Source organism: Carya illinoinensis, chromosome 5 (genome assembly GCF_018687715.1).
Source record: "Carya illinoinensis cultivar Pawnee chromosome 5, C.illinoinensisPawnee_v1, whole genome shotgun sequence".
Taxonomy (NCBI): Eukaryota; Viridiplantae; Streptophyta; class Magnoliopsida; order Fagales; family Juglandaceae; genus Carya; species Carya illinoinensis.
This window is the reverse complement of record NC_056756.1, coordinates 32,445,136-32,467,378: the sequence shown is the minus strand read 5'-3', so window position 1 is coordinate 32,467,378 and position 22,243 is coordinate 32,445,136. Positions and strand designations below refer to the sequence as shown.

Sequence of the window (22,243 nt, the reverse complement as noted above, 5' to 3'; positions counted from 1 at the left end):
TTCTGCCTCCAAGACTTCCTTAAGGATAACACATACACCTCTTGGACTTTTGCCAACCCAAAATCAGCCCCAAGATTCACTGGATTAAACATCTTTATTGGCAATCTAATCTCATCTTTCAAACCACTCAAGAAACAACTGAGCTTATGCGTCTCATATAAGCCTTTCAACCTATTCAACAAGTCTTCAAATTGTGCTTTATACAAAGTAATAGAAGTGGTCTACTTTAACTTGGTTAATGCCTCCATTGGGTTAACAAATGCTGATGGCCCAAATCTAACTTGCATTTCCATAACAAAAGACTCCCAAAAATTGAACTGACCAGAGTCTAAGGTATCTTGGTACCAAAATAATACCTCTCCTTCCATGTGATAGGATGCTACCATTAGCTTTTGATGAAATAGTGTTTGATAAAAATCAAAGTATTAAGTGGCTTTAAAGATCCACCCAGCAGGATCACTACCACTAAAATGTGGAAAATCCAAATGGAAACCCCTCTGAACAACACCCCTATCTTCATGACTTCTAGGTTCATTAGACACCTCTCTATGAGAATTAATATGTGAAGATTCAACTAAAGAATGTAGCATACCATAAACTTGATCTAATCTTTCTGATATACTATTAATGGCTTGTTGGTGATTCTCCAATTGCCTCTGAACCATTTCTTATGGCTTTTGTGACCCATCTTGCTGACCTTTCAAAACTCCTCTAATACCTTTTGCCATCACATGATTGGGCAATGAAATCTACATCGACACTAGCCACTGGAGGAAACGTAGTTAGTGAGGAAATTGGCCAAATTAGTGCCTTGCATTTTAAATGATTCCTTCAAAAAATGGCTAGTAAAGACCACATCACGATTAGATTCTATAAATTTAGGCAGTCCATGGAGCTTAAAAATCCCAACAAAGAACAACTCAACTACTTAACTAGTTGTGTAGGTGTGTGCCATAGGAAAAAAGTGACCAAATTTGGTCAATCTGTCTATCACAGACATACCATTAGAGGTTGGGAGGCCTACAATAAAATATATGGCAATGTCAAGCCAAGGAATTTGGAGAAAAAGAAGCTTGGTAACCCAATTTCCCCACTGCCTACTATTCCTCTAATGGACAGTGATGGAAATGTGCAGCATAAACTTGAGCTCATACTAGAGACAAGAATGACGAAAGTGGCAAATCATGCTTCAAATGAGGTTTTGATTAAATGGGTTGGGGCACTAATTGAAGATAGTTCTTAGAGCTGTTGTGGAAACTTAGGAATTTGTGTCCCCATTTGGCAGGCACAGTTTTGTAATGTTATCACTAGGCATGCAACCCAACCAATCGTGTTCATGTCTGGGTTACCCAACCTGACTTGGCTCCAGAACAAAACGAACCAATCTAGATCGACCCAACTCAAGATTGGAAGTATAGCTGCACAAGGAGGCAAAACTGCGAATCGACTCCAGAACAAAATAAACCCAAATAAAAAAAATGCCCTTGCCCTCGATGATGAAGAATCATGTAGAGCTTTGAGCTCTAATGGGTGAGTCGTCGCGACTAGCCAGTCTGGCAGCGAGCTTCTGCATCTTCTTCGAGTCCCTGTTGAGAATGGAGCGAGCACATACCAGAGAGGCATTTGAGCTTGAGACCTAGTTTTCGAAAATGAATAAACAACACAAGTATTTTCAAATAGAGGAAAATGGACATCAATATGATTGGGCCTAACTAGAGATTGGGTCCAAGCATAGATGGGTCATAAACTTTTCTACATAGGCCTAGATGTGCTTACTTGTCCTGAATCTTCTCGCAAAGTTATGTACAATACGTAGGATACTTAGTTTGTTTACGAGCATTAGGAATTGTAATTTGGTTCTGGAAGAAACTAAAGCCAAAGTTGAAAATCATCAAGAGAAGTTACCTGAGCGGGATTCGACTTCAAAAAAGAGACTGATCATGAAAACCATCACTCTCTCTTTGGTGCAGCACGAGATTAATATTCCATCCAAGAAATTCAGTACTCTCGACAAGCTCACACATGTTGATTTCTTCATCCGAAACCAATCAAGGTCCTCCATGATGGGGATGGACTTGCTCGTCATTTCTACAACACCACCTTTAGCCAGAACACCTTCGATGACGATGATGACAAAGAAATAGGAGAGATGGTAGCTACAGAATAAGATCCTTAAAACGTGTTGTTGGTTTCAGTGGGTTTGACCCGTAAGTTACTTCAACTAGTTTTTCAGGCCAGATCAGGTCTCATGAATAGATCGAGTCACAGATTTTTTTGCACAGGCCTAATTTCCATGGGTGCCTTGTGGGTAAGGCTTTGAAGTGGTGAAAATTGTCATGGGTGCTTGAGCAAGGCCTTGAAGTGGTAAAGGCTTGAGGTGGAGGTCTGTTATAGGCAACAACATTAACGGTAAAAGGTAAAGAAGAGTAATGAAGATGTTAATAAAATGGTTCGTTTTGTAGATAAGGGTATTGTGCATATCCTGTGTTGTATCTTGCATTTTGCACTTGAGTTTTGGGTTTAATGAAACAGTTCGTTTAGTTTGTAATAGACTTGTGTTGCGTTTTACTTGTAATGAAGTGCGCTTAAGCAGGAAACATGCATTTTGGGGAGAGCCTATTGTATTCTGTGACTTTATAAGCAGATAGAGGGAAGTTTGTAGGTTTGTTGATCATTCTTGGAAGTCTATTTTGAAGGTTGAGAATTCCTCAAAAATTCTCTTCAAGATTTATCAATGGGATCTTGTTCAGTGTCATTTTCTGTATTGGTATTTCATTGTGTTTAGTGGTGTGGGTTCTTACATTCTCTGTGTTGGTATTTCATTATTTTTAGTGGTGTGGGTTCTTACTTATTTATGAAGTTCTAAAATTGTAAGCTTACATCCTGATTGAACCTGCAAACGACAGTAAGTAATCCTATTTGAATAAATATAAAGGCAAACCGAGCAGTGAAACCTAGATCGACACTAGTGGCAGCTCCTCCTTTCCATTGAAATCCAAAGTCTATTTGAAGACCCTAAAAGGATATCCTTCTATTTATCTTGATTAGCTAGCCCAAGTTTTAGCAAAATCATTTGAAGATAGGGCTCTAAATTTCGATCAGGCTTGGGTTTTAGAAATACTAAGATCTTGAATATGACAGTGTTAGAAATAAAATGGTGGCTTATGTTACAACATCCCTATTCTATGGCTGCAAAGAATATGAGAGAGAAATACTTCAAATATGGCTCATTGTGGGATGTAAAATTGTGGCTTGGGCCATCAATACCATGGAGTATTTGATCATCATTGGACTTACTAAAGGAAGGGCGACAATGGAGGGTAAGAAATGGCCACAATGTGAAAACTTGGGTGGATAAGTGGCTGCTGACTTCTTCTTTCAAGGTTCGGTCTCCATTAAAGATTCTAGATAGAGAAGCCCAAGTGAAAGAACTCATTGATGAAGACACATGCTAGTGGAAAGAGGTGTTGATTAAAGATATATTCATAGAAGGTGAGGCTAAAATGATAGCAGTATACCAGTTAGCAAAACTAGAGCAAAGGACAAACCGATATGGAGAAATATAATCAATGGTATTTTCTTGATCAAGAGTACATACCATTTGGAAAATACAAGGAGAGCTGAAGAAAAAAGGGGAATGTCTTGGACTTATTAGGTGGTCTTGAGCCTCTCTCAACCCTAAAAACTAGTTTAAGAGGTGAACTTTCTCTCACAGTTTATAAACTGGCCACTAGCCCCTTCCACAACCAATGTGGGACAACCCCAATAATTTTTCCCTCATACATCAGATCCTAGGTGGGACAAACTTAAGCTCTAATTCTAGTGTTGAGTGGTTATGGGCCTCTCTCAATCCCAAAACCTAGCTCAAGATGTGAGGCTTTATCTCATACTTTATAAACTGATCACCAACACCTTTTACAACCGATATGAGACAACTCCAACAAGACTAACAAATGTGCAAATATATGGAAGCAGTTATGGGATCTAAAGGTCCCAGGAACTATTAAACATCTCATTTGTAAAGCTAGTAATGATATTTGCCCACAAGACAAAACCTCTGCAAAGGAAGAAGTTTAAAAAGTTCATTATGCCCAATATGTGAAAGAGAGGTGGTAACTACAAGCCACGTACTATGGAGCTGCTCATCTGTAAGTGATGTATGGTCTAAGAGCATTAGTCCACTTCAAAAGTTGTTAGGTGAGGAGGATGAATTCATGAAGCTATGTGAGAAGGTGATGTGGTTTCGATGATGTAGAAACCACAAACAAAGGATTTAGAGATGGTTGCAACTACCATGAGGAAAATATGGCTTCAGATGAATGCTTTAATTTTTCTAAAGACACTTTGCAAGCCATAGTAAAGTAATTATAAAGGCTAGAGGTCTCATGAATTCTACCTAGTAATGATACCAAAGCAAGAAAATAAGTATATACAGTCAGCTATAAATAAGGGGTAGTATCCAATGGAAAAAACTTGAAGGGAACATAGTAAGGGTAATTGGGATGTTGTCTTTGAACAAAACTCTCAGAAGATGGAAATGGGAAGTATTAGCGTCTATGTGCTCAAACTTAATGTATGTGGTCCACCCAACTACAAGAGAAGCAAATGCACTTTGAAAGGCATTGAATTTCTGCATAAACATAGGAGTAACTCAAGCTATTTTTGAAGGGAATGCCCAAGTAGTCATCAAAGCAATGCATGGCGAAGAGGAAAAATGGACCAATTATGGTCCAAATAATCAAAGACGTAAAAACAGTGGCTCAAAGGGATACTAACTTGAAAGGCGCAGTTTGCAAATAGAGAAGCTAATAAAGCAACACACCATTTGGCACTACAAAAAAACAAAAAACAAAAAACAAAAAACAAAAAAAATTGGTGGCGTTTGTTTATGTGCCTGTAGATATATATTTTTGCTGGCGCTTAATGTTTCCGTAGGTAAAGTATTGAGATTCCTAGCGTTTAAATTGTTATGCCGGTAATAATATATAACTTTGGCAGTGTTTATAACAATGCTACCAATATAGCAATTATGCGCCGGGAAACTACTATATAGCTTTGGCGGCCACCACTATAGCTATTATGCGTCGGGAAATTAATAGTTTCCTGGTATTTGTATTGTTATGCCGGTAATAATATATATTTTTTGTGGCGTTTAAACAAACATCAATAGTTTATTAATTTTATGCCGTTATATTAACCGTGGTTGCCGGCTTTTATAATATTACTTTGGTGATAATATATAGCGTCAGCGGCGTTTTCAAAAATGCCAACAATTGATCAATTTTACACCCATAAATAAGTAGTTTTCTAGCATTTATATTGTTACGTTGAAAATAATTATATAGCATTGGCAAAATTTCTAAAATGCCAAAAATTAATCAATGAAACACCGGTAATTTATAAATGCGTCGGCGTATATATTGTTACGCCGGTAATAATATATAAATTCAACGTTGAAGACTATTATAAATTTATTCGTAGTAAAATAAATAAAATAAACTTATTTAAATGATACAAAAATACACTCAAAATCTTAGTTGAATTTCTAGGATGCCCTATAGGTAAATGCCATATATCGCATTCCAGTTATGGAAGGAGGGAGGTTCAATAGAGCTATAGTAGAGAGTTCGCGTGTCGAGATCTTAATGCGATGCCGTTCAATTTCTTTCCTTCAATATTTAATAAGTAATGTACAATACAGTAACGTAAGTATGCTGCATTCATTTTAAAAATTGTGCAAGTGTCGTACAATATTCATTTTGAAAAAAATAAAGTCTATTATTTAAAATTTAGTCTTTTAATATGGATCTCATATTTATTCTTGTTGAAAAAAGAATGTGATGCTTGCGAACTTTATGAAAAAATATGTCAAATATCATATTAAGATTCACAACTTCCAAAGAAAGTAGTAAAACTAATGCATAATTCAGTACTTCTCCTTTTATAATCCGTCCTAATTCCAACTCAGAAAAACAGAGCAAACGTCAATATATGGCATAATCATAAATGTTGTCTCAATTAAGGAAAGTTGCAAATACCACTAAATAGTGCAAACATCGATATACGGCAAATACCATAAATATTGTCTCAATTATAGTCTCACTTATGATCCCCTCAATTATCGTCCTCATCATTCTCTTCCTCTTCTTCATCTTCCTCTTCAGCATTTTCCTCTTCATCTTTCTATTCCTCTTCATTCTCTTTTTGATTTTGTCCTAAAGTTTGAATATAAATTCAAATGAGAGTCCAAAAATTTCAAAATATGGTTGATTGACATCAACTAAGCAGATGTGGGGTGCTCACCTTTGCATGCACAAATGTGTTTACTAAATTCTGCAATTCAGTTAATTCGCTCTGCATTTTATTAAATTCTTCCTTTAATATATCATCTTCTTATTTTGAAGTTGGTAGTGAATGTTAACAAGTTTGCCTTGTATGGGTTGGCTCAAACCCCAAACTACGCACATGTCCAGACTGTTCTGGGCCCATAACTTTCGAATAAATATTATCTATCTCAACCTGTAATAGATAATAAAAAATAGACATTATTCTTCATCTTTTATAAATCCATTAAAATTAAAAAGTAATAAATTTGAAAATAAGCATACCATTTTCTTCTTCATGTCATCATTGTAGTGTGTGTCATCCTTTTTCTTATGGGTCTTGACAAACAACTGGGCTCAAATTGACAATGCCCCAGTTGATTTTTTTTGCATTCAATATTTTAGATTAAACACATATATTGAAAACAAAGAACTAAAAAATGTTCAAAAATAAATAAATAGAAATTAAATAAATGCCACATTATGGGTATATCTTGCTAAACTTTTCAATCCTCTGTGTGAACAATCAACTGCTTTTTACGACATCCTGATTTTTATTACATTTTTTACTACAACATCACAAAGATTATAAGAATTATGAAAATAACTAGTTGGTTGACTTTATAAATCTATAAAATGCGCGCATTGTTACCATATATTCTAGATCAAACCAAAAATTGGCCAACGCTGCTAGTTGCTCTAAGTCCACCATATTGGGACTTGCCCTTGCCACAACTTGTGTTGTAGAGGTGTCTTTTACATTAACTTTTTCTTCAATTCATGCTTGTAGTCTTTTCATTTTTTCCCAAAGTCTTTTAGTATCCATTTTTTTATACATCCAATTTGTGATCAAGAATTTTAAACTTACCCTACCGTCAAAATAAATTTACACAAGTGAGTGAGTAGCTTTTTAACAAAATTTTTAAAATATACCTATTTAATTAATAATAATGTTTTAATATAAAAAATCATACCTTTATAAGACCCCACTTTTTCTCATTAACGGTTTTAGGCACCGACCTCCAATCTTTATAAATTATTGAAACCAACTTATTACTTCTTGCTATAAGACCACTAAAGCTTACCACCTTTGAGTTTTGCTTTTTAATGAGTTGACCAAGATTATTGAGCTCCATTTCAAGTCACTCCCCTTCTGGAAGATGCCAAATGTCATGAATAGAGTGCAATGGTCTCTTTACTTGATCTCCATTACTATCTGTAAAAATGGATTTAGTTACATTGTTAGTATTTTGTAAATCTGCATTCACAGTGAAATAAATAATAAGCAAGAAAAAAAAAAAAAAACAAACCAACAATGAAACCAAAATGATCTCCAATGTTGAAACATGAGTTGACATTTTCTGCTTCCGAACCAAGTGCTATTAGTACAAATGTGCATGGCTCAATCTCTCTACATATCTCCGTATGAGTGGATGATTGGTCTCCCATTTGGCTTGATGTAGAAGGTTGGTTCCCTTGTTATGAAGATAATGATGACTAGAAAGGACAATCTACAAAAGGTGATGACTCCACCATCCTATCAACGGAAAGAGGTGGCCCATCGATAGAGGGTAACGAATGGGCCACCCTATCAAATTGTGTCTCACAATGGACAGCTTGTAGTCTTGTAGATTGTCTTCACAAATGTGGTGTGGTAGTCTTTACCTTTTTTTGGACCCATTGTACCTATACAAAAACAAATTTACATATATATATATATATAAATCAATAGAAATAATTATATTTGGAGCATGATATGAGATAGATTTATGTGATAATAGGTATCATATTAAATAGTCTAAATATATATTTCTTACTCGACACTATTAAGGAGTTTCGATCCTCATTCCATCTATGTCATTTCGTGTCCACACAATATCATCAATACCAGGTTCAATAGCTTCATCGTTGGAAGTGTTTATACAATATTCGTTAATTAAATATTCTTCCTCATCACCAGTGTCATATATGTCTCTTGGTTTTGTCTTAACGACAACAACCCAAGTTGGGCATCTTTACTTGGGAAGATAGAACAAATGGATCATTAGTTATCCGACTACCATTGTGTACTAGATGAGATAAATTTACAAAAGTAAAACCAAACTCATCCTCCTTGAAACCTCTACCTCAAGCAACGTCTGCCCAATCACATTTGAATAATACATATCAAGACCCATCATAAGACATAACCGCAATTATGCGTGTTAATTGGCCATACCAAGCAAGGTCATCTTGATTAGTACACACACTAACACTACAATTATGAGTTTTCTTCCCAGCTTCGTGATTTCTAGTGCGATATTTTGTGCCATTGATGATAATTCGCTTAAATTCTTTGACAACTTGTATGGGACCTCTAGAATGCATTACGACTTTATGGCCCAATTTACTTCTTCCATTGTCATCCATTTTCATTACCTAAAAGGTTGGACTATTAGCATTGATTAAAATGATGAAAACTAGCTATAGAGGCATAATAAATATTGTGGTACAATATTGAATGGGGTGTAATCAGTATATAGTCTTGGAACCAATTACAAAATTGGTCTTCATGCCTCTTCTGTAATTCATCATTCGATAAATTATTTCCATCAACTGTGTTCCTCATTATTTCCAAGTGCATCCTATATATGTTCACGACATCACAAATGTCTTATAATTACACAAATATAAATGAAATGTAATTTGATTCGTACGTATTAAGCATTGCAACTCACATGCAGAATGAAGTGAATTCGTCAGAGTTGAAGAGAATGTAGCAATGTGCTTGGGTCCACAATGTAAAATCGAGACGAACATCAACAATTTTCTCTTTAGAATCATCTAGGTTTCAAGATGGTCTATTGAAAACCATTCAAGTGGATTCTAAATAAAGAGAACAAAACATCAATAATTCCTCTAGTAAATATCTTTCAGCAATGGAACCTTCTAGTGTTGCTTTGTTACGCACATGAAACTTAAGTCGGTGTAGATACCTACCACATAAATCATTAGATGACTTTTACAATTTTTAAAAAAAAAAGAAATATGTTCTTACTTTAATAGATTTATGTGTTTTAATTCAATAACTATTACATACATTTCAACAGAATACATCCATCGATAATGAACGGGTCCTCCAAGCTTATATTCTGCAACTAAATGTATGGTCAAGTGCATCATAACCGTGAAAAATAATGGTGGAAATATCATTTCTAATTGGCACAATATGTAAGGTATTATAGATTCCAATCGGTCCAAATCTTCAAACCGCAACGTTTTGGAACAAATTCTCCTCAAGAATCCAGATAGCTCGATTAATGGTTCTATTACCTTCTTAGGTAATGACCCACTTAATGCAATTGGTAGGAGCCTGTTGCATCAGTATATGGCAATCTCAATTCTTCATGCCCACTATAGTACGGTGTTGAGCTTAACACAACGTGAAACATTTGAAGAATAACCGTCTGTACTTTAAATTTTGTATAACCTTCAACAAGTCTTCTTTCTCTTTGTTACTCATTGTGAAAATAGCTAGAGGCAAATATGTCTTGTTTGCAACTGTTATAACCGGATGAAGTTGTGGTCTTAAACCCATCTCTTGAAATTCAAGGCGTGCCTTTATGCCATCTTTTGATTTTGTATCAATATTTAACAGTGTGCCAATAATATTATCCTCACATTTTTTTCAATGTGCATCACATCAAGATTATGATGCAATAAATTATCTTTTCAATAAGGCAAACTAAAGAAAATACTATGTTTCTTTTATGAGTGTTCCTTAACAATAGTCGACCCCACAACTCTTTTTCTTTTACGATCTATTATATCATTGCAATTTAAATCAAGTTCCAAAATTTGATCAGGTGTTGGTATAGTAGGTGAATGATCAATTTCTCCTGTATCATCAAATGTTTTTGCATCACTATCCACCTATGATCACTTGGCATAGACGGGGCATAGGCAAACTTTTTTCTATCTTTCAGCCATCTAGATCGTGTGTTACCCATACAATAAGGATATGCTAAACGACATTTCGTACTCCACCCAAACAAATCACCATACGCGGGAAAATCATTTATCCTCCACATTAAAATTGCACCCATTGTAAAAATCTCTCTGGAGCAAACATCATAGGTTGGTGCTCCAACCTCCCATAATTCATTTACTTATGATATCAAAGGCTCTATACACATATATATTCATTGAAGGTAATGATAGTCCCAGTATAATCAATGATAGCATGAAACTTCATCATTTTATGCACATCCAAGGAGGTAAATTGTAAGGTACCAACATAACTGACCAAGTACTATAGGAAATGCTCATGTTACCAAAAGGATTAAAGTCATCTATAGATAAACCAAGCTTAACATTGCGGGGATCTGAGGCAAAATCATCATGTTGTGAATCAAACGTCTTCCAAGCCATGTCATTTGCTAGATACCTTAGTACCCCATCATTTGTGTAGCCTATAGCATGCCATTTCATTTGTGAAGAAGTCTTCAATGACATAAAAAGCCTTTGCAACTTTGTTTTTAGCGAAAACCACCATAATATTTTCGCTAGACTTCTTTTACCTTTTTTAGACCTATCATCTATAGACTCTTTTTTCTTCCATTTTGACGCTCCACATTCCACGCATGTTTCCAAATTCTCATTGTCCTTCCAAAATAACATACAACCATTAGGACATACTAAGATTTTCTTGTATGCAAGATCTAACTCATTCATGTACTTCTTCGCCTCTACGTATTTTTAGGCAATGATGCTCCTAGTGGGAGCAAATCATTCACAAATTTAAGCAGTTGTGTGAATATGCTATTACTCAATCCACCCAAATGGTGTAAGCTTGAGAAATTTCATAGCTAATCAAATGATTATATACCATGTTGGGCATGAACATCTTACGTAATCTACATTTTCTACATGGTGCAAACTTCAAAAACTCATTGACACCATCGACATACTCTTTTGAGGTTTTTTCATTTAACTTTTGTCCATAGCTTAACTATATTTTAAATATGAAAACAAAATTGAATGAGAATGCAAGATTATCAATAACTTAAAACATATTATGGAAAATAATTTAATTGTAGGAGTAAAGCATAAATTTGCATATAACCAAAAGCATAAATTTGTAAAATAAACAATAAATTTGCATAAATATTATATGATTTATGTGCCAACTCCAAATTGACAATCAAGATATTTTGATTTGGCATTGGTCAACTTTTTATGCTTGTCTCAGGCATATGCTTCTTGGACCCAGTTAAGTTTAACAAATTGACTAATTAAAGCAAACACAAATTTCTTTTATTACATCACAATAAGCATCATAGTATTTTAAACTAATCCATCACAGTATATTGCTCTATTGACCAAAAAGGGGACATTAAACATTTTTAATATTTGAAATCATAGTTATGTATTGACTAATATATACATATATATATATATATATATATTTATATGTAGAAATATCATAATAGCCCATGCATGGGGAATAAAAAAGAAAAGAACATAAACAAGTCAATAATGTAGAAGGTAATGCTATAACTACTAGCAAGACATCATTACAAATATGATGATTGGCATGTGCTTATAACTAGATGATTTTATTGAAGCACAGAGGAATCATTTACATACAGATTAGGAGGTTAAAAAAAGGGGCCAATCTGCCTTTGCTAAAAAAATAATAATAAAAAAATAAAAATAAAAAAATCGTGAGGACAGAGAAAAGATGCAAACTTGTAGAAATGCTAAAATAGAAGTGGCCAATCTCACTGGACACATGCATTAGAGAAGGGGTAAGATACACAAAAATTTTCTCCAGTTAGAATCCCTTTTCTCCTTTATTCTTTTTCCCGTTTTGGCTGTATATACACATTTATTACTGTATGAATATAGTACTTACAAGTTTTAAGCATTTAATTAAATAAAGTTGAGTCACGGGTGTAAAAACTTCTTCACCCACTTCTCAAATTATTGTGTATATTCTTTCTCTGAGTCTTCTCGTTTTGGTCTACAATGCTTTTCTTCATTTTAGTCACATAGATTGCTTCTCTTCATTTCAGTCACATAGATTGCTTCTTCCATCTGTTTCTTTCATAGCCTTAAAGTCATTTTCTTTTCATTTTCATAAATGTTATAATTCTTCATTGAAGGTATTGATTGCGAAAATCCCAGTACTAGGCATTTTCATTAAAAGATCACATGATTCATACAAATAATCACTTCATCTTTTTGAAAATAAATAATTTGTAACCCTCTTTATCTACAAACCAAGAAGATGTAATTTTTCACTACTCAATCAAACATGTAGTGTAAAACTAGAGTTTACATCACATCTGAACCAAAGATGCATGGACCCATAAAAATATAATGAACAACACGAGTATTGCTTGAATGTGACATCAATATGCCCCTTTCAACTAATTGATGAGAAACCACGTTTTACATTTTCTTGATGCCTCATTCATTTTCAATTATATGTGCCAGAAAATAACACCAAATCATGGTCAAACGCTGGAGTGTTTGATGGTGGAAGCAAAGTTCTTACGCTACAGTGAAGTTCCAGACACAAGGCATAGAGAGTCTTATGTGGGAGTGTTTGATGGTGGAAGCAAAGTTTTTCGGCAATCTCTGCTGCAGCTATAGGGGGCGGAGTTAAACGCGACTATTGATTGGTTTGCACTGCTAGCTATGGACTACTCTGTTTTGAGGGTGCAAAATAAAGGATGGTTCGATTGGTTTGCATTGCTATCGGTTTTGCTGTGTGAAGGAGGAGGAGATGGTTGAAATAGGGAAAGTGAAGAGACGTTGATTTGTGGAAAATGTAATTCACAATGTGAAAATAGTGAAAACATCCGATCAGCAACCCTATTGGCTATTTCCATTAATGGGGAAGATAAAATGGCCTGATTTACGTACATGGGGTTCTGTGGTTAACTTTTATTTCTCTACTTTATGGTCCATTACAGATGTGAGAATAATAAGTTTACTGGAAATTGAACCTAAAGTTTTACAAAATGAAGTTTTATAGATGTATATATAGCAAATACACACACGTACATTTTGTAATATATAATGTTTGTTGTTGCTTAATCTATTTTCACTACAACAAAATTGATCTTTTTCCACTAGTTCTTTTCTCACTATATATGCTCATGAAGAATACTTATTGCTTATTACAAATTGTATTTGTGGAAAAAAAAAATGTTCTTTTGCCAAGATTGCCATTCCCACGGTTTTAAAATCGTGGATAAAACTGCCTTTTGTCACTACTTCATGTAGTGAAAAAAAAAAAAAAAAACTTGTTAACACCAAACGGGGGAGACGGAAAAAAATGGTCTTTTGCGGCGACTTCTAAGTATTCCTTTCAGCTAGTTCCACTCGGTATTTAACCTTCATCATTGGATTAAATTTGAAGATCAAACGGTTGAAATTAAACTTGAAACCCTAAAATTCCCCCCCCCCCCCAAACCCGTGCGCCCTTCCTTTAATCTCTGTGTTCTCTCTCTCCTCTGATGCCGCAGCACGGACCCCCTCCCCTTTCGCTCTTTCACTCCTCAGCTCCATTCCAGGCCACCGTCACTGCCACCGAGGCACGACCACTTGACCTGACCTGACCCAGCCACCCCACGGCCCACGCCTCCCTCTCCCTCTATTCCCCTTTTCTCTCCCCGAGGCAAGCCCAAACCGAGTCCCCTCTCCCTCCCTCGGTTCCTTGCCGTCGCCAACCAACTCTGCCGCCAGCAGTTGAGCCGCACCACCACCAGTAGCCCCCCACCTTAGTGAGACCCCCTTCCTCCCTTTCCCACAGCCAAAGCCCCCACCTCGGCGACGACCCCTCTTCTCCCTCACGTTCTCTCTCTCTCTCACGGATCCCCTGTTCTGTGCCACCAGATCTACCACTATGAGCCACAATCGCAGCCTCTAGCCACGACGCCGCACCAACACGAGCAACCCACCGACACAGCAGCAGTAGCTCCCGCACGCTTTCATCACTGTCGAAGCCCTTAAGTATGGTAAAATCCTACCTTTATATCTTTAGTGCTTTATTTTAGAGTAAATGGACGTGTGTAGCGTGGTGTTGATTGCTTAGACAAATTTTGATTGTGTTGTTGTGGAAGTCAGAGAAGAAACAGATTTGGTTGTGATATTGTTGTTGGATTGTGAAGTGTTGGGTCTTGTGTTATAGTTGTGAAGTTGGGATAAGTGTTGGAAGCACATGTATGTCATGTTGAGGGTGTTGGTGATGTGATTTGTAAAGTGTTGGGCCTTGTTGAGAATGTGTTCGTAGTCAGTGAAGTGTTGAGATTTCTACACTTTAATGAAGAAATAATTTACAGCCCAATGAATGGTTTTTTCCATTGTTCTTGTGTTATCAAAAAGAAAAGAAATGAATGTTATGGAGCCTCTGGTTGCGAGAATTGTTTCTGGTTTGGGGGTTTATTTTTACCTATGTGGGGGGGAATTGTTTCTGGTTCGCTGCATATTACACATTTTTTAGTTGAAATGAGTTAAAAACAAGCAATATGTCAAGAGTTTTTTTTTTACTGAAGCTAGCAAATGGGTTTTCTAGGAACAAGAGGGCATCTCAAGGTCAACATCTTATTCTCCCTCACTTATGTTTATTATTTAGTACTTATGTTTGTTATTTAACAATATCTTAAGATGTAGTTTGATCAATAGGTTGTGAATGTACAACACCATAAAGTGGGGCAGGCTAATGAACCTACCATGTATAGGATCAATGATCACTTGATTGAGACTTATGAGTGGTCTGGTAGAAGTAAGGGAACCATTTGTAGCTTTTGATTGATAATATGCAGTTTTACATGATGAGTCCCTCTGTTCTGAAGATTTTATCAACTCACAAGAAGGTATTTAAATAATTAATCATGAGTTGTTTGTGATTTTGGTGGCCGAAATTGTATTAAGTCTTTTTTTTTTTTTGTCCTAAATGAGCACCTCTATTTGTAATTTTGTACTCTTACAGGGTCATTATTTTACGGCATTCAAGGATGTTCTTGATTTGGGATTTTTCAATTCAAGCTTGAGTACCAAAGGCCTCGATACACGGGTTTGTCCCTGTAAAAGCAGGTATATAATGTACTTGAGTTATTTAGAGGTAATCATAAATTTGATTGACAATATCAATAGGCATAGTCCAAAAACATGGGTTGTATGTAGGAGCTTAGTATTCTTACAAGTTGTGTCGAGGATTCGAGAATATTGCCCCCTGATTGAGAAATCCATTATAGGAGATATTTCTAGGGGATAGTTTCCATAGTTGTGTAATATACGATTGTAAATCCTTCCATATCTATAAAAATTGTCAACGATTGTAAATCTTTCCATAAGATGACTTTTTTTGCTTTTACAAATTTTTTTTTTTCTGAATTCTTTTATATGTGATATTTAGTAATTTAGTTGAATGTTGATTAGTAGGTGTGAAACAATATCATTATTTTTATTTTTACAATTTTTTTTTATGAATTCTTTTACTATTTGCCGCAAATATGTCTTGTGGCAAATACGCTTTTTTTTTTTTTTTGCCAAAAAATATTTTTTTCCACCAAATGCTCTAGTGGGTCATATTAATACCCACCAACACATTTCGTCATAAAATATAGTATTTCTCACTAACCAATCTAATTTGAGTAAACTTTTGCCACGAAATTTGTTGGCTATCTCCATTATCTGTTTGGTGGAAAAATATCACAATTTTTCACCAATTCATGAATTAGTGAGAAAAAATACTTAGTGTCACCAACTTTAAGTCACTAGTCTCCCACGGATAGATTTAGTGGGTAAAGAGCATTTCCCACTACGACTATAGTTTTTCCGACCACATGCCCTTGCAGCAAAAACTAACAAATGTTGTAGTGTTTATTTATGTTTTTGAATTGCTATGACCTGTTGTTTGAGTGGATCATGCGTATGAATTGTTTGAGTTTTGGAAGCTAAAGATTAATAATGAGAAATTAGATACCATCATTTAATTTGAACCTTATTTTAAATGAAGAATATTTATATGAAATAAATATTCTAGAAGGAATGTATCAAGGTCCAAATGAAGTTATTGTTTGAATTTTATAATATAAATGAGATAGAGCTGAAGAGCAATGAAAAAGGTACCGTTGTTTTTAACTTTATTTTAAATGAAGAGCATTTATATGAAATATGAGTTATTTCAATAAAAATATGAGTCATTTTTCAAAGTTCAATACATAAAATAAGTTATACAATATTTATTAGCATTAATGTTACTTATATATTTATTTTGACCTCTTCAATTATATATATATATATCACCAATTGTCAAAAAAAAGTTTAATACGGGAAGTATAGAGTATATAGTAGGCAGGGCCCTGCCCCCCACTAGCACCATGTGGGTAGCACCCCTAGTATAGAGTCACTTTACACTCCGCCCACGTGTGCGTCAAACCCGCTCAATTAAGGGACTCAACACGTGACATATTTAATTGAATATGGTAAAGTGTAGAGTCGCTTTATACTGATCCCCTCACGAGTGCACCAAACTCCTCCTCAATAAGCAGGCTCTACACAGGAAATATTCCATTTATTACGATAAAGTGTAGAGTCAAATTTTAAATTTAGAATCATAGTCATATAACCATGTGAAATTTCCATTTATCCTAAAGAATTAATTAAATTGATGCACAATATATAGAACCAGGCTAGCTAATTGTGAACACTTTATTTAGTCATATCAACCCACGCCACCCACTATAACATATAAAAGTATTTGATGTTATGAATTCAATGAAAAAGGAGAGAGTTTCAAGAGATTGATAGAAAACGAGAGAGAAGATTCTCTTATTGATCTGTATATCATATAACATCAATATACCCATATATATAGGATTACAAAAGAGACTATGCTTTTGACGACTAGCACTATACATTTGACGGCTAGCTCACTATGCTAGTACTATGCACTATGCATTTGACGGCTAGCTAAATGTGGTCATACAATTCAAGATAGTTTATAACACTTCCCCTTTGGATGACCATATTTAAAGAATATGCCTCGTTAAAACCTTGCCAAGGAAAAACCCTGTGGGAAAAAACCAATGGTAAAGGAAAAAGAGTACAGTATTCATGTGTATCGTCGAGTGCTTTAGGATTGCCTCATTAAAACCTTGCAAAGGAAAACCCAGTGGGATAAAACCTTAGTGAAGGAAAAAGAGTACAATCAGCACAAGTTTTCAAGACATTACTTCTCCTGAAAAGTGCATGATAACAGGTCTTCAAACCTCCGCATTCCAATGTTCTGCATAATCTTCTTAAATGTTGCAATTAGTAATGCTTTAGTGAATAAATCTGCCAGATTTTTACTTGACCGTACCTTCTTGATATCAATTTCAACTTTCTTCTCATGAATTGCAATGATCTTCTTGTGTGTATCTGAAAGATAACTTGCATCTGTACATCCAACTAACTGTGGACTTGATTCATGTTGATAAAATAATCACAACTGGATCTTTCTGCTCATCACTACTCTTCTGGAGTTGTACTCTTCTGGAGTTTTTGTAAATAACACAGTTAGTGGAGAATTCATCAACATTAAACCGCTAACCTCCTTTTTTTAATAAAAACGGTGGCTAGCCTTTTTAGATCAGACAAGCACCGCGGATTTTCAACTCTTCTGTAGGTCTCAGGCGTGCTGTCAGGCGCCGCAGCTGTCAGGCGTGCTGTCAGACGCCGCTGAGCTATGAAACTATATTTTATCTCTTTTCTCTTACTTCACGAGAGATGCTGTATCATAATTTTCTCTATAAAAGAGATATTCAGCTTATCTTCATTCGCATCTCATCTTCTTCACTTTTCTGTAATCATATTGCATTTTTACTCTGCAATCTCTTTCTGCATTCTTATCCTGTAATGGCTCATCGATCTTCTCATGGCCAATATATGAGGTACTCTGCACCTCGTTCATCATCTGTTCCTGCTTCTACCACAGGTGCTATCATGCAATATAATGATCTGACTCATAGGTCAGATAATAAAGCTATCTATGAGCTTGTGAGTCTCGGTACCCGATACTCATCATCCATTGTCGCATTTTCTCAGCGACTGCAATCCAGAACTTGTGGAGTTGACAATCTCCACAAGAATATTGTTATACTTCAGCGACTTCTTCTGGAGTCCAACATGAAGATAGAATCAATAAAGCAAGAGAATAGGAATTTAAAATCCTTGCTTAAATCTTCTTTTCGATTGCCCACCCCTTTAGATAGGGATGCCATGCAGATTCTTGAAGAACAAAAACGTTTGAAGAATGAGGCAAAGTGCCTCAAATTTCTGTAATTCTTGCTTCAAGATAATAATATTTCACAAATATTCATATTTGTGTTTCTATCTTTTGGTAGATGTTCTGTGTGCTCCCTTTTATTTCTTCTTTAATAATGCACACTTTATATCAAACCCATAATATGAATCTGAAATATTAATTGTATTAAAAGATGGTATTTCATGACTAATAACATCATCCATCTTCCCCTTGAAGCCGCAAAGGTTTCAGATTTATATTTCAAATATGTGCAGTTTTTATGAGCTCTTCTGGAGCCTCAATGACATTTAAATCATATATATAAACTGCAATAATAGCTTGTTTCCATTTGCGTTTGGATTGCTTTAGATCATATAAGAATTTTTGAAACTTGATAGAATACATATTTCCAGATGTATTCATATTAGAAGCTTCAGACATTTTCTATCCTTCAGGGATTTTCATATATATATCATGATCCAATGATCCATATAAATATGCAGTTAATCATGCATATCCAAACTCTCGGTAACTTTCAAGCTAATAAAAATTTCAATATGATTTCAACCACTTTAAAATCATATCAATATTGTTTCTTCGAGAAACTCACTTGTGATTTTTATATCACATTTTCATATTAAAAGATTCGGGCTTTTTATATCATGTATATAAATATCCACAAAAATCACCTCTTTAGGTGTTTGGACTTCAAGTCCATATTTATCACATTTTACTTTGTGATATCAATTCTGCAGGAATTGAGAAACTGATTCGTGATTTATATATCACACTTTTATTTCCTTTCTATAAATACCCACTGACATTCAACAAGCATCACCTCTTTAGGTGTTTAGACTATAAGTCCCGATGTATCATATTTTACTAGGGAATCAATTCTGCAGGAATTGTTTCTTTCAAATTTGGCCAATATTTTACGTCATATTCTTCGACGATACTTGATTCACTTTCATCATTACTTCTGGTAATGTCAATTGTCATCTCATATGGAAATACGTTATCGACAATGATTTTATTTCTATCCATAATTTCTCCATTATTCATGAAATGTATCGAGATCTCGTTATTTTCAAGTACCTGTCCCTCTTCAAGGGAAGACATTTTCATGAAAAACCTCTTCAGGAGGCACTCTTCAAGAGTTTATATAGGAGAATTTTATACAGAGAATTTGGATGGACTTTATTGCTTGTTTTATGGGTATGGCCTCTTCAGGAGCACCAAATTATTTGTGTCTTTCTCTTTTGAGATGCTCTATCTTTTGTATCAATACGTCTCACATGTCTTTATACATGTCTTTAAACTGCTAAATTTCTTAATTGTCCTACAGGGACTTCAATCCTTGCTAGGATTTTAGCAGCTAGAATATGAGACATTTTTATCTTATTGTATCCAAAATTTAATTATCATCTGAACTTCTGGTTCACATATGATAATTAAGATAACGTTGAATAATTTCATCTTATTTGCTTCAAGCAAATTTTTCTTTCCACTTCTGGTGGTAAGCTTTATAGTAAAAGAATCTTCTGGTTCTTTTATGGACGTCCATATGAAAATCATTCGACTTATCGTAATTCATTTTGGATGATCAAGATAACCATTAAAAGATACAAATATTTTGAATCATATCACTTTTTGATACATCATAATATTTGATTCAATAATTTGTATAATATCATCTCAAAGAGAAAGCTTACAGCTTTTCCAATACAAGCTTCTGGCCCGAAAAGATATTCATTATCACATTCAATCTCTTAGTTTCTTTGAATGAAACACATCATTCTTTTCACTTCAGGGAATAGAATGATATAAATTCATTATCATTCACTTCAGGGAATGATATAGATCTAGTAAGACGTGATTAATGATTCTTATCAAAAGCTCATTATTTTACTCAATCACTGAAAGACCAGATATAAATTTAGAATATATTGTGAACGTTTGCATTTCATATTGCTACTTCAAGAGCATACTCGATATTGCTACTTCAGGAGCACATTCGAGACGTTCATTCAAATATATATTCTTTCTACAATTTCAATTATGCAACTTCAGGTGCATAAATCATAATGAGCTTTTGGTACAAGTATCCATCATTTAAACTATGAGATACTCAAAAGATATTATTGATTTAGGGCGATCCTTCAGGGATGCTCCATTTCCATTTTCAGATAAATCATATAATCAATAATTTATAACAAGTATAAATAAATAAAACTTGTATATAAACTATGTGAATAAACGTAGAATTTATCAAGTAATAATAATGAATATAATCATTAATATTCACCTCAGCAATTGTAAATACTATATTAAAAACTTACTTGATGTCCAGCGTCATTTTGATGAAGAAATAATTGCAGTAGTTATAATAATAATTTTCTATCTTTTGCTAGCAACTTACAAAAATGAGTAGAAAAGCTTTACGGCAATATCCACCCACTCTCTCAATCGCAACACCAATTTGCATGTGTGGGTCTCCACCATCACCAAATAAAACTAAGCTTCTCTTTTTATTTTTTAAAGTTGTGGATCTCAATCCACTCTCTCAATCGCAATACCAAGTTGCATGCATGGCCCTCTAATGCACATCTTTTCTTTTATACCGTGCACCTTTTTCAAGATATAAAAATATAAGATAGAAAAATATAATAATATAAGAGAATAGAAGTCATAATGGGCAGCTTATTCTTGCAACCCATTTTTGGCTTTTATGCCAAGTTCCTTTTCTATCATATTTAATTAATGAATCTGGTCACAACTTTGAAGCTCGTGTTTGCCACTAAATTGTGTTTGAAACAACTGGTTCTACGTTGACAAATCATGAGCAGCCACCATCATCATCATCATCGTGTCTCGCTAGAAACCTGCAAAAAGTCACATACTACAGAAACAAAATTACTAAGCTTTTGCATAAATATGAATTTCTCATTTGCAGCAAATATAGACTTTTCAAGAGTTGTAATATTTGACAGTGAGGCCGAGAAGTTTCTCCCCAGTCATGGCCGACAAAGAAGACCTGCTCCTTTTTATTTTATTTTATTTTATTTTGTTCATATGTTGCCGACAAGCCTCACGCCTCTTGACTTTTCTTTTCATCTTCAACCAAAAGGTCAAGAACTGGGAGAGCAGGGCCTTCTTTGAATTCGATCTTGTGGGCAACACCGGCTTTTTCGATGATGGGCAGGCCTAGCTCGTAGTTTTCTCTGTTGATGTCCATGGCCAGGATCTTTCCATCGTCAGGAATCGCTAAGGCTGTAGCGAGGAGGGAGTAGCCGGTGGACATCGATCTCCATGGTGTTCTTGGCATTGATGAGTTTGAGTAGCATGTTCAAGAACTGGCCTTCATTGGCTGAGGTGGTCATGATGTTTCATGGATGCTTGGCAGTCACCTCTCTAAGCTCCTTCATGGGTTCAGGCTCTCTCGGGTAGACACTGGTCTCCAATATATATTGGTAAAGAGCATCACTCTGCAAAAGGCTCTTGTGACCAACCTCCTGGTGCCTTCCGGCTTTGTTTTGATTTTCTTCTCCCTTGGAAGCCATTGGTGTAATACCTTTTCTTGTTCTTCTTCTTCCTCTTATCTGGCCTTTTGATCTCTGGACTTTTGCTCACCGATTAA

At 35.0% G+C, this 22,243-nt stretch overlaps 1 pseudogene; it reads right to left on the bottom strand.

Annotated features, from left to right (window-relative positions):
• Positions 1-21,654: 21,654 nt before the first annotated feature.
• On the bottom strand, positions 21,655-22,243 carry LOC122309495 (annotated as a pseudogene).